This window comes from Ursus arctos, unplaced genomic scaffold (genome assembly GCF_023065955.2).
Source record: "Ursus arctos isolate Adak ecotype North America unplaced genomic scaffold, UrsArc2.0 scaffold_5, whole genome shotgun sequence".
Classification (NCBI taxonomy): Eukaryota; Metazoa; Chordata; class Mammalia; order Carnivora; family Ursidae; genus Ursus; species Ursus arctos.
The window spans coordinates 55,020,299-55,033,440 of record NW_026623067.1 but is presented as its reverse complement, the minus strand read 5'-3'; the positions used below and the strand labels follow the sequence as shown (position 1 = coordinate 55,033,440).

The 13,142-nt window shown below is 42.7% G+C and overlaps 1 long non-coding RNA gene across 1 annotated transcript in view; it reads right to left on the bottom strand.

Moving 5' to 3' along the window:
• Positions 1 to 13,142, bottom strand: part of LOC123001043 (uncharacterized) — a 186,614-nt gene that overhangs the window by 21,293 nt on the left and 152,179 nt on the right. The window lies entirely within an intron of this gene.

Sequence of the window (13,142 nt, the reverse complement as noted above, 5' to 3'; positions counted from 1 at the left end):
TTTTAAACAGAGAGAAACATTTAAATGAGGTGTTGGTCCTCATGGATCTTACAGAATTCTTTTAGTGAGAACGTGTAGATATCTATACAATGTTAACTAACAATACAAGAGAATAAGCAAAAATAAAGCAGAGAATCAACCATTAAATAAACGGCATGAGATATTTTGCTGTAAGTTAAGAAATAGATGACATCACAGTAAAAACAGGAAATGGCGCTAAGGCAAGAGACAGCGGGGGCAGGGCTCCTGCCTCTTTTGCATACTGCTGTCTTCCCAGAGCCCAGCACGATGCCTGGCAGGCGGACTGAGATCCCTGCTTACTACTCAATAAATCTTCATTGCGTGAATTCAGGAAGAGATTTGGAGAGAGAGGCTATGTATTTTCTAGAAGGTTGGGAGGAATGGCAAAAATAAAGGTCAGAAGAAAGGAATGGGACTGGTATATTCTAGGCCCTAGGTGGCTGGAGGGAAGAGTGCTAACCTAGGAGAGTGGGGACAGGGTGTAGGGAAGGAGGTTGGGCTACTCTGGGAAATCTGGATTCTCTTTATAGGTCCTGGGAACACAGGTTAGAGATTCTGTTTGTACCACATTCATTCCAGTTCATTTCATTGCTTATTTGTTTGAATCTTGGGATACCTTTAATCACCCGGCACTGAGGGTGAATGACAAGTATATGGATGGGCGGGAGTCTGTGTGCATGGGCGGCGGTGAGGTAGGTGCTGTATTACCTAGCCCTCCTCTTCATTTAAACGTCTTCCTGCTCTTCTACCCAGGCTGGGCCAGTTCCCTGCTCTTGTGTGTGGCAGTGACTCAGGGATGGGAGGATGGGAGAAGGGCCGCCCAGCAAGTGCTTGGTCACTGCCTGCTGGGATTCCAGTAAAGTCTGCACACGAAAACCCTGTTGTTTCTGGCAGACCAAAGGAAATGCTCACATGTTCCATCTGCATTTGGGGAACGAAACTTTGTCGTCATTATAACTAAGCTGCCATGTATTTATTTATTTTATTTAAGATTTATTTAATTTATTTGAGAGCTAGAGAGAGCGTGTGAGTGTGGGGAGGGGCAGAGGGAGAGGATCTCAAGCAGACACTGCTGAACATGAAGCCCCACGCAGGACTAGATCTAATGACCCTGAAATCATGACCTGAGCCGAAATCAAGAGTTGGATGCTTAACCAACTGAACCACCCAGACACCCACCCCTAACTGAGCTGCGATTTAACTGAAAAGTTTATAGCAGCCCCTAACACAGCTGTTGGGCTCCCTGTGGGAAGTGGAAAAGGCAAGGGGCAGAGAAGAGGTCATCCGTGGACACACTGTCCTGCTTGCTCTTCCTCCTCTGCTGGGCTTGGGATCTTTCAGGGTAATGCCAATGGAGAGAACAACCCCCACACGGCCACAGGCCTAAGGCCTTCAGAAAGACCTAAGGAATACTTAGGTAGAAAACACAGAAGACAAGAGTTTCATCTTGCCTGGAAGGGAGATTCTTTCAGGTTGGTAAGCTTGAGTGGTTTCTTTTCAGACCCCACCTTTTTTCCCTTTGATATTCAAATCCCTGTGATAGAGAAGGGTGAGATAAGGCTCAGAGTGCCCAGCACAGCTAGACACAGGACACCCAGTAGGCCCCTAGGGACGCAGTCTGCTTCTGAATAACCTGTGTCCCAAAATATATGGCCTGACTCTGGTAGGGAGGACACCTGGATACTCAGGTAGTGACCTTCTGGGAAACGGGGTGAAGTGACACGACTTTGAAGCCTTGCCTCATTACACTAATATTAATTATGATGACACCCACAAGTGTTACAATATTCAATGTATAATATTAACACAATGGTAACTTATGTTCTTTTACTGATTGATGATTATTGTCATTATTATGTTTTAAAGCAATTCTGCTTAAGGCTGAGCAGTGTGGATCACTACCTCCATTTTACAATGGAGGAAGTGAGTCAGCTGGGAAAGTTCACTTACTGACGACTGCAATGGTTACCATGTTTCCCACTAAAACAGTTCACATTGTGCAAGACTCGCAGGACATTGGCTAAGGCTGAATCATACGAACTAACAGATATATGACAAGTTTTTAACCTATAAAAAAGGTAATTTCATAGATCCAACTCAAAATTACCAGGGAAGCAGACTGCCTTACGTACCTTTTACAGTGTAAGGTCATCTGAGGTCATTGTTACATTTATCTAGAATAGGCATACCTCGTAATGGTCAGCACTTGCCCTCCCCAGCCTCTCCAGCTGCTACAGCCCCATGAATCTTTACCTGGAAGCTCAGCCCTCGGAAGCGGCTGAGCAATTCCTGACCCAGGCAAACAAGTTATCAGTTGGCTCCATCTCCCCATGGGTGGAGTCTGGAAATAGCCTGACTTCTGTGAGCCCAGAGTCCATGAGCCAGGGAGGGATGAGCCTGGTCACCCCACAGCCATCACTCTGCAATCCACCTCCTCAGTTGAAACCAAGTCCCAGTTTATACAGCTGCCTTGGCTTCCTGAGTTGCACTCCCTCTGTTTTCTTTCTTGAGGTTTAGTCGTGTTGTGTATGTGTATCTAAGCTACGATGAACTTTTCATTCTTTAATTCTGTGAGAGACTACACTCATCCCTGATATTCCAACCATGGGCTGGTGTCCTACTTCAAAATGGATGGACCGTCTAGACTCACAGCCCTGCCCTGTCCGTCTCTGGCCAACCGCCCATGTGGCACTAGTCCTGATCCGGTCAAAGTTTGACACTCCCCTTTGGACACTGCCTTCTCACCTAGAGGGCCCCACCTCTTCTTGCCTTTCTCCCGGGACCTAGCATGACTCATAGCATGGGTCTCCTCCCATGGCAGGGATGTGAAGCCTTTCTAGTTGGCCTTCCAGGTCACTCTCCTATGAAGCAGTGGCCACCAAGAGTTGGCTTAGGGTGCTATTTCACTTACATTTTGGGACATAACCCCATTTTGTGAAAGTAATGAAGATATGGACACAGAAGGGGGTGGGACCAAACCCAACACCTGCCAGTAAGAACATGCAGGGAGAAGAGACTACAGAGCAGACGCTGGAGGAGGGAGGGAGCTGGTTGTGAATGTTGCCGGAACCCGGGGCAATCAGGTGTAGCCAGGTGTGTAAATGGGGAGAAACTGTAACCATCAGCCTGTATCAGCACCCTTAATTTTTGTGTGTGAAATTAAACCAGTGAGGGAAGTCTTGGGAAACAACTTCTAGTGACCCAAATATAGTCAATGGCACTGTAATAGCATTGTATGGTGACAGATGGTAGCAACAATTATGGTGAGTGTAGGATAATGTAGAGACTTGTCGAATCACTGTGCCATACACCTGTAACTAATGTAACATTGTGTGTCAAGTATACTTCAATGAAAATATGTGTATATATGGACAGACAGATTTTTAAAAATGACTTTTAGTGACCCAACTGCTTTACAAGCCATTTTTCCTCCAGAGTCAGCTAGGAAGAAACGCAAAAGGTAAGGTGATTTTGGGGTTGGGATTTGTTGTTCAGTTCAGAAATGCTTTCTACAAAATGATTTATTTCTCCCCCCTTCAGATACCAGGGATGATGACTTTATGTCAATTTATTCCTTCCAATTTGCTGCTGTTACTATTGCAAAGTAATTAATAAACAAGAAATGATAACATTCATAAGGGACAAGAGGAAAACCCCAGGTGCTTTCGCTGGGCAAGCACGAAGTGTTTTTGTTTCCCCTGTTTTTGATTCTGAGAAGGAACACGAGATGACAGAAGAACAATGAAGTAGGAGTCACACAACTGTTAAAAGCTAAACTGAGTCATATTACAAATTTTAAAGTTCTATTTAAGCAGAAGTTGACTTGAATCGAACAGTACCGAACTGGAAATGGTTAGGAGCTCGCCTGCAGCTCATGGACAGATTCATACAGAGAAAGTGCAGAGGCTAAGTGAGAAAATTATTGATGGACTATAGCTTCATGCCTCGTTGGCTGCTGAGGACTGGTTTTCCTTGGGTTTCCATTTCAGAACGGTAGGCTACGTAGGCAGCCACATCATGAGAGCCAACTCAGTCTAATGGCTTCCTTGTATAAGTTAACATGACCCAGGTCCCTGCTCTGTCCTTAACTAATAGTCCGTCACCTCCTGGGGCCTCGATGTGCTCTTAATGGAATGTGTGTTCAGGCAGATCATCCAGTATCTAGCGCTCCTGTTCAGTAAGCGTGGGATACCAGTAGCACCCCTGAACTCCTCTGTCATGAATTCACGATACACCCTGCTCTTCATTTTGCATCTATTAACCCCCACATCTAGATGTGATTTCCTAGAGGGCTGGGTTCATGTATTAGATTTTTTAAAAACATATTTCTACTTAGAACATTTCAAATATGCTGAACATCACAGATACTAATGCAGCAAAACTCTAGGTACTTATCACCCCAAATTAACAAATACTAACATTTTGCAATGTTGTTTCAGATTTTTAAGAAATAGATATTATACTTTTCTATTGGCTCCTCAGAGGTAACTGCTATGTTGAGGTTGGTGAGTATTAATTCTCTCCGTATGATAATGCACTGATTACTTGCAGATGTACTCAGTAAAAGAGAATGTTGTTTCCCGTGTTTTAAAAATTTACGTAAGGGCGCCTGGGAGGCTCAGCTGATTAAGTGGTTAAGTGGCTGCCTTTGGGTCAGGCCATGATTCTCAGGACCTGGGATGGAGCCTTGCATTGGCCTCCCTGCTCCGTGGGGAGCCTGCTTCTCCCTCTGCCCCTCCCCCTGTTGGTGCACGTGCTCTCTCTCATAAATAAATAAAATCTTAAAAAAATAAAAATTTACATAAACGGTATCAAACTGTTTCTATAATTCCGCAACTTGCTTTTTGCCCCTAAAATGTATAATTTTGAGACTAATCCATACTGATGCTCCAATATCCATGTTGTAGCTCTAATTCATTCAATGATCATTCAGAATTTCATAGTGCAGCTACCCTATCACTTATTCAGTTATTCACCTACGGGCAGGCACTTTAGGTCATTTCCATTTTCAAATTATACCAAATGACACTGCTATGACCATTTTGTGCATGTCTTCTTGTGCGCCTGTGTAAGAATTTCCCTCGAGCACAGAGGAGGAGGCGGAATTTCTAGGACAGACGGGAGCAACAGCTTCAACTTCACTGTGCATTGCCAAGTGGCCCTTCAAAGAAAGTGTACCGAACGACGCTCTCAACAAGAGTTGCTGACTCATCTCCAAATTCTTGTCAAACTGGGTACTATCAAACTCATCCCATTGTTTTTTTAATGTGCGTTTGCATATTCATATGGGTTATGTATTTATCTATTTATTTTTGTCCATTTAGATTTCTATTTTTTTTATTATATTATGTTAGTCACCATACAGTACAGCCCTGGTTTTTGATGTAAAGTTCGATGATTCAGTAGTTGCGTATAACACCCAGGGCACCATGCAATACGTGCCCTCCTTACTACCCATCACCAGTCTATCCCATTCCCCCACCCACCTCCCGTCTGAAGCCCTCAGTTTGTTTCTCAGAGTCCATAGTCTCTCATGCTTCATTCCCCCTTCTGATTCCCCCCCCCCTTTCTTTATCCCTTTCTTCCCCTACCGATCTTCCTGGTTCTTATGTTCCATAGATGAGAGAAATCATATGATAATTGTCTTTCTCTGCTTGACTTATTTCACTTAGCATTATCTCCTCCAGTGCCGTCCATGTTGCAGCAAATGTTGAGAACTCGTTCTTTCTGATAGCTGAGTAATATTCCATTGTATATATGGACCACAGCTTCTTAATCCAGTCATCTGTTGAAGGGCATTTTGGCTCCTTCCACAGTTTAGCTATTGTGGACAATGCTGCTATGAACACTGGGGTGCATATGGCCCTTCTCTTCACTACGTCTGTACCTTTGGGGTAAATACCCAGTAGTGCAATGGCTGGGTCATAGGGTAGCTCAATTTTTAACTTTTTAAGGGACCTCCACACTGTTTTCCAGAGTGGCTGTACCAACTTGCATTCCCACCAACAATGTAGGAGGGATCCCCTTTCTCCACTTCCACGTCCATTTAGATTTCTTCTCTTGGGAATTACATGTTCCTCTTTGTATCAGCCCGAGTCTGCCCCAGGAAACAAACAGCATGCTCAAACCAGAATAATTTAAAGTGGGCTGTTTACAAAGCCGAGGGCAAGTTTGTTTTTTTAGGGATAAGGAATTTCCTTAGTAGTTCTAGGTTGCTATACAGATTTTTATTTTTTATTTGTTGAGAGAGGGTGACAGTCAGTTCCCGAGGAAGGACAGTGGTTTTAAAGGTTTCCTTTCTTTTCCTGTCGACTTTATTTCTGGCAATGGAATTGTACAGAAGGTTCTGGGGCAGCAGGCATGTTCGCTTTGGGTTTTCCCAAAGGAGGGTACTGCCACTTGAGCCTCCAAGAGAGATACCCCCAAGCTGGCTATCTTCTTTTGCAAGATACATGTGCATCTTTTGATGGGGGCAATTGAACCCCTCTATGTCAGGTAGAGTATTTCTATCCATTCATTTGAAATTATATCTCTGTTCTTTCTACCTGACTTCCATTCTTCCTTTTCTTTTTGAAGACACCCACACATGGGTTCAAATTCTAGCTCTGTCACTTTCTTGCTTTGTGTCCTAAGGCAACTTACATAACCTCCCCAAGCTACAACATAGCTTCCTTATCTGTAAGAGAATAATAATAAGTACCACACACATATACACATATATACGTACGCACATAGACACACATATGCATAGATATACATGCAGACACATATGATTAAGGAACATATGCAAACTAGGCATAGAGCAGCTGATCAACAAATGGTAGCTCTCTGAGATTGCTATGATTAAGCATCTACTGTGTGTACAATAGGCACTAAGGATACAGAGATAAACAAGGCAAAGTGCCTGCTTTAAAGAAGTGTGGAGACGGGTTTATAGACCAAGCAGTACAATGATGTGTTCCAGTCACCGTTATGAAAGTCTGCACAAGGGAAAAGTGGGACTAAAAGAAGCAATATTGGGGGTGGGGGGAAGTTTAGGAAAGTCTTTTAGAGCAAATGAGTCTTTCGGAGGTGAACCAAGTCCTAAATGCGTAGGTCTCTGCCACACAGACTGGGAAAGAGCCTTTTCTAAGCAGAGAGAAACAGGAACAAAGCAGTGTCAGTGAAAAAACCCATCATATTTAGAAGGAAGCCGCTTGGTACATAAGTGGCAAGCCTGGAGAAGAATGGGTGGGAAAACAGAAGGGGGGAAAGAGGGGGAGGGCAGAGGCTCTAAAACGCTATCCTATGGAAAATACAGTTTGAATAAAGCCTCACAGACACAAAAAGTCACCGAAGGGCTCAAAGCTGACGAGTAATTAACCAATACCAACAGAGGGTCCCTGAGGACAGGATCTGAGCCGAGTTGAGGTTTTGGTCCACCTCTCCCCCCTTTCATGCTGAAGGTGCTGCGTGCTAGACCGGGGAGGGCCCCATCTGTCCCACCCATCCCTGTATTGCCAGGGCTGGCAGGGCTGGGACCAAGTGTGCCTTCAAACGTATCTCTGGGACGAATGAATGCATAAAGAAACGGCGCTTTGTAATTAAAATTAACGTTTTTTAAAACTAAAAAAAGCGTTAAAACAAAATTTGCATTCAGCTTGAAGGATACTGCCATGAAGATGAGAGAAAACAGATTCTGAGAAACATGAATTTGAGTCCGAGATCTGCTATGTGACACCGAGGACGGTACTTCTCAAGTTGGAGTTTCTTCATACTTAAAAAAAAAAAAAAAGGAAACTAGTCTCCAGGACCTTTAAATTCCTCCTAGCTTTAACATTCTTATTTGTTCCGAATCTCTAGCTCTTTTTTAGATGCCTAGTGCCAATTAGCCACACTATCAGGATACCTTAAATATCACAATGAGTCAAATAGGAATTTGTCCTTCTTTGGAAGGTTTTTATGGAAAATGTGAACTCCGAGACAGGGTTTGGAGGAGAGAGGGAGATTCCCAGTTAATTAGAATCTTACAGTGACCACAGCAAAAAATACTATGAAAATATCCTAGCTTGCGGGGCGCCTGGGTGGCACAACGGTTAAGCGTCTGCCTTCGGCTCAGGGCGTGATCCCGGCGTTATGGGATCGAGCCCCACATCAGGCTCCTCCGCTATGAGCCTGCTTCTTCCTCTCCCACTTCCCCTGCTTGTGTTCCCTCTCTCGCTGGCTGTCTCTCTCTGTCAAATAAATAAATAAATAAATAAAATATACTAGCTTGGGGGTGATGGGAAAGCAAAAGAGCAAAAATAAGAGTGTGCAAAGCATAGGATCAGGCCTCAGTTCTTCTCACAACAGATCACCTACGTGTGAGCAGGCAGCCTGACGCTCCCACATGTAAATTCAGCATTCAAGTCATGGTGGGTCTACTTAAATGCCCATGCTTCAAGACTGTGGAAAGATAGCATCTCTCTCTCTCTTTTCCTGCACCTCCCCATCCTATCTCTCTCTCTTTTCTCCCTCCACCTCCTTTATTTTTTTCCCAGGGGTTAACTCCATACAACCCAGAATATTCTTTTCTCCGCTCTCATATCTCCGGTCCATTTAATGCACATCTCATTTAATGAGAGTTCAAAGATTAATAAGGCAAATGCATTAAAATGCCCTTGGCTTAGTAGAAAGGCCTTTTCATCTGGCTGGGAAGTTACACATGATTCCGTACAAGTCAGACACTCCCAGGAGAAGAGCAGGGGATCCATCTAATCTTCCTTTCCCTGTCTGTGTTTATGCTCAAGGCCACAAGGGCACTTCCCAATGAGACTGTGGGGAGGAGCCAGTCTGCTTCCAGTGCATGTGGAATTTCCAGCACATTTTATTTTAGAAAAGATCAAGGCTCTGAGGAAGAAAGGAGCTTGATTGGCAGACAATCCCGTAAGCTTATACTCCATATTGTTTTTGCACTTCATGTTCAGTGGGAAGCTCTTCATAGTTCTCATTGTCACTTGCATTTCCTGTTAGGAAAAAGTAGCCAGGCCCTCAGAGGATCCATTTCTCACCATTACAGGGAACCAATCAATCAATAGGAATTTTAAAAAAATTAATTAATAAACCTTATTTTTAAATTTTTTTAAAAAAGGTTTTATTTATTTCAGAGAAGGAGAGCACTAGCAGAGAGAGGGGCAGAGGGAGAGGGGAAAGCAGACTCCCGGCAGAGCAGGGCTTGATTATAGGACCCTGGGATCATGACCTCAGCTGAAGGCAGACATTTAAGTGACTCAGCCACCCAGTGCCCCTAGACTTTATTTTTTTGGAGCAGTTTTGCCTTTATAGAAAAACTGAGAAGAAGAACGGAGTACACTGTTATTTTCCCTGCTCTGCCCTTCAGTTTTCCCTATTAATATGCATGAGTGTGGTGTATTTGTTTCAACCGATGAATGACTACTCGTACATTGTATCAGCTAAAGCCCATATCTGCATTAGGGTTCACTCGTAGTGTTGTACATTCCATGGCTTCTGACAAACGTATAATGACACGTGTCCACCACTACCGTCTTGTACAGAGTGGGTTCACTACCCTAACGTCTCCATGTTCCATCTACTTTCCCCCTCTCCTTCCCTCCCTGCTGAGCCTTGACAACCTATTTTACTGTCTCTTTTGATTTACCTCTTCCACAATGTTAGATGCTTGGCATTATACAGTATGTGGACTAAACAGGCCCCTTTCACTGAGCTGTATGCACCTAAGTTTCCTGTGGGTCTTGTGCGGCTTGATAACTCACTTCTTTTTACAACTGAACAATGTTCCATTGTCTGGATGTCCCACAGTTTGTTTACCTACTTACCTACTGAAGGACATTTTGGGTCATTCCAAGTTTTGGCAATTATGAGTAAAGCCATTACGAACATTTGTGTGCTGTTTTTTTTTTTTTTTTATGTGAACATCTTTTCAATTCACTTAGGTAAGTATCAAGGTGTGCAAGTGCTAGATCATATGGTGAGAGTATGTTTAGCTGTAAGAAACTGCCAAACTGCCTTCCAAAGTGGCTGTACCAGTTTGCATTCCCACCTGCAATGAATGAGAGTTCCTGTGGCTCCACGTTCTCACCAGCATTTGGTGTTATGAGCGTTTTGGAATTGGGCCATTCTAACAGGGGTGAGGTAGTATCTCAATGCTGTCTTAATTTGCATTTCCCTATTGACATAGGATATGGAACATCTTGTAATATGCTTTTTTATCAGCTCCATATCCTTTTGGTGAGGTGTCTGTTCAGATTTTTCGCCCATTTTTTAACTGGGTTGTTTCCTTATTGTTGACTTTGAAGAGTTTTTGGTGTATATTGGATCAGTAGGTTTTAATGAGCTCCTCCTGTTGTGACAAGAGTTGTGAGGCCACAGAGTGTACTAAGTGGATCCTGCCCTCATTGGGCTCATTATCTAGTTGAGAATTAGGATGCAAATTAATATGCATGAAACACAGAAGAACGTAAGATCACAGGTGATTGGTCACTATAAATGCATTTGTTTTAGTTTATAAAACCCCACTTACATCTGTTTCATAGTCTTGTGGGCAGAACGGAGAGTCACAGGTCCCTCAGTTTGGCTTATTTCCTGGGTTTCTATATCCTCCCCCTCCCCCTGCATGCACACAGTAGCAATCAAGAGGCCAAACCATGTTTGATGTTATTGGTGGGGGAGCACAAATTTTTAGGTCATTTTCTAAAATTTGTCTTTTAATAAAATTTTATTTTAGGCTTTCAGGTAGAGAGTTTTATATTTAACATCCTGACTTAAGTCAATGGAAGCATATATGATTTTTTGACTAGTGAGCTTTTTGTTTATTTGTTTTGATTTTGTTTTTCTTAGAGAAGTGACTTTGAAGAAGGAAAGCAAGCTAGGAAATGTCCATTCTGCTGATCTTAAAAGGGAGGAAATCAGAAATATTCACCCTGCTGACATTAGGAAAGAAAATTCAGAGTCCTAGAGATTTTCTTGGAAACGTTTCACTACTACCTCATTCAGGCAATGAAGTGAAATTAATGGAAAGGAAATGCCAGCACTCTTAACCAACCTGATTTTTCAGTAACAAAGAACCACTTCAATCACTTAGCACTTCCCAGTTCACAAAGCATTATCTCATTTATCCTCACAAGGACCCCAGACGGTAATGACGAAGAGTTTCATTTCATAGACTAGTAAACGGTGAGAGAAAAGCCCAGGGATTTGTTGAAGAACGTGCCACTCATTTCAATTACAACTTGAATATTTGACCCCAAGTCCAGTGCTCTAATCTGTGTCTTGTGGTCTGGGTTTAGCTGTTGGGACTCACTTCCTTTAAGTGATACTGTCAAAGGGAGTGAGTTTAGATCACCAAGTCATGTTTAGATTGTGCTTTATAGCTCTCTCTAGTAGACCTACTTATTTATTAATGTCTGTCACATATTTCATAGACAGCTTCCCGTTGCATTGGATTCATAGATTTTTTAATAGAAGACTTTTCAAATATAATCTAACTAAACACAATATTCACTGTATGTATTAAGTGAAATTTAGTGAAAACAAAATAGAATGACTGGTGTGATTCTAATTTTGCTAGGTAAACATATAGTATATATAAGGAATAATATTGGAAGATTATAAATTAAAATGTTAATAGAGATTATGTTCATGTAATGGCATTACAAATAATTTTAAATAATCTTTTTTGTATTTTTCCCAAATTTTCTATAGTAACGTCTTACTTTTATAATTAGGGTTAAAAAAGAGACAAATAAATGCCACTAAAACGTTACTATACCCTTCTTTGCTATAAAATTCTCCAAGCTTCTTACCGCTTGCAGTAGCTAGGGACCAACATTTCTATCACTGCTTCTCTATAGGGAGAAGCTGTCATGAGCAGGCATTGCAGGGAACCAGCGACCACAGCATCAGAAGTGCATGAGTCCGGACCCCTCAAACCCTGCCTCCCCCAAACCCCTCAGGGGAACACTGGAGCCAAACTGCCTTATGTGGGGATTTCACCCAGTGCCCAGGAAGCAAAATTGTCAGCTGCTGAGCTCAAGCTGGGTCTGAAACATATCCAGCGAAACAAACTCACTTTCAGAATCCAGAAGGTAAAAGCAGACACATGGCCAGCAAGGGCTGAGCAGAACTGGAAGAAAGTAGAACAAGAAACAGAAGCCAGACTGGCAATGAAATGAGGAGTTTGGGCAGCTGTTATTAGCAGGCCTGTAATGCCTGAGGTGCCTCCAGCAGTTGGTTGGTTGGTTTTCTTATCCTTTGGCTTGGATGGGATAGGATGGAAATATCCTGTTTAAAGGGGAAGACAACAGGCTTGCATGCCATGAAAATAGATAGATAGAACCGTGTGTGTGTGTGTGTGTGTACAAAACTATAGAATTTTGTATCTACCATCTATCTATCTATCTATCTATCTATCTAGTAATTTAAAAAAATAATTGCAATTACCTAAAGCCTTTGATGGAAGAGAGCTGAGTCCTAGGCATTATAATGTGAGGAACAGAAGAAATCATGCCATTAGCGCTTCTATTACTATGCGTTAAAATTTTGGCTATCCAGGATTCGTCTTAATCTGATTTACACGCTCACAGTTTTGACTCTGCTGAGCCCCTTTCTGACATACTGTAAAAATAGTATCTCCACCAGAATTTATATCCTCTGATTCATTCTCTCACTGTCCAGGAAAGTCGCTCATCTGCCATTCCAATTGGTTGTTAATGCCATACTGCATTAACTTCCAGGAGCTTCTCCATTTCTTAAAAGAATGGACAAGCAATACCCTCCAATGATGAATCTCTGCTGGCGGGAATTTTATCCATCTTGGTAGAAGCACTAAAGGGCTTTTGCCTGCTCTTCCCAAATCATCCTACCTGAGAAGACTCATGAGAGGCCTCTGGTCCTGAGCAAGCAAGGCACACGCTTGCTCTGTCTTGCCTTAGGCACCACCCAATGGCTAGCCTTGCACGGTGCCGCACACGTCTTAGAAACTTGCTCAAACGTATTCATCTTATTACAGTTATCCTTAGTGTCTGGGAGCCAGTGCTCTTCTAATTGTCTGGAGTTGGAAGATCTTTGTCCAATTACTGTACACACTAGTTTTACGAACTTTTTATTGATGGAAAATATGACTC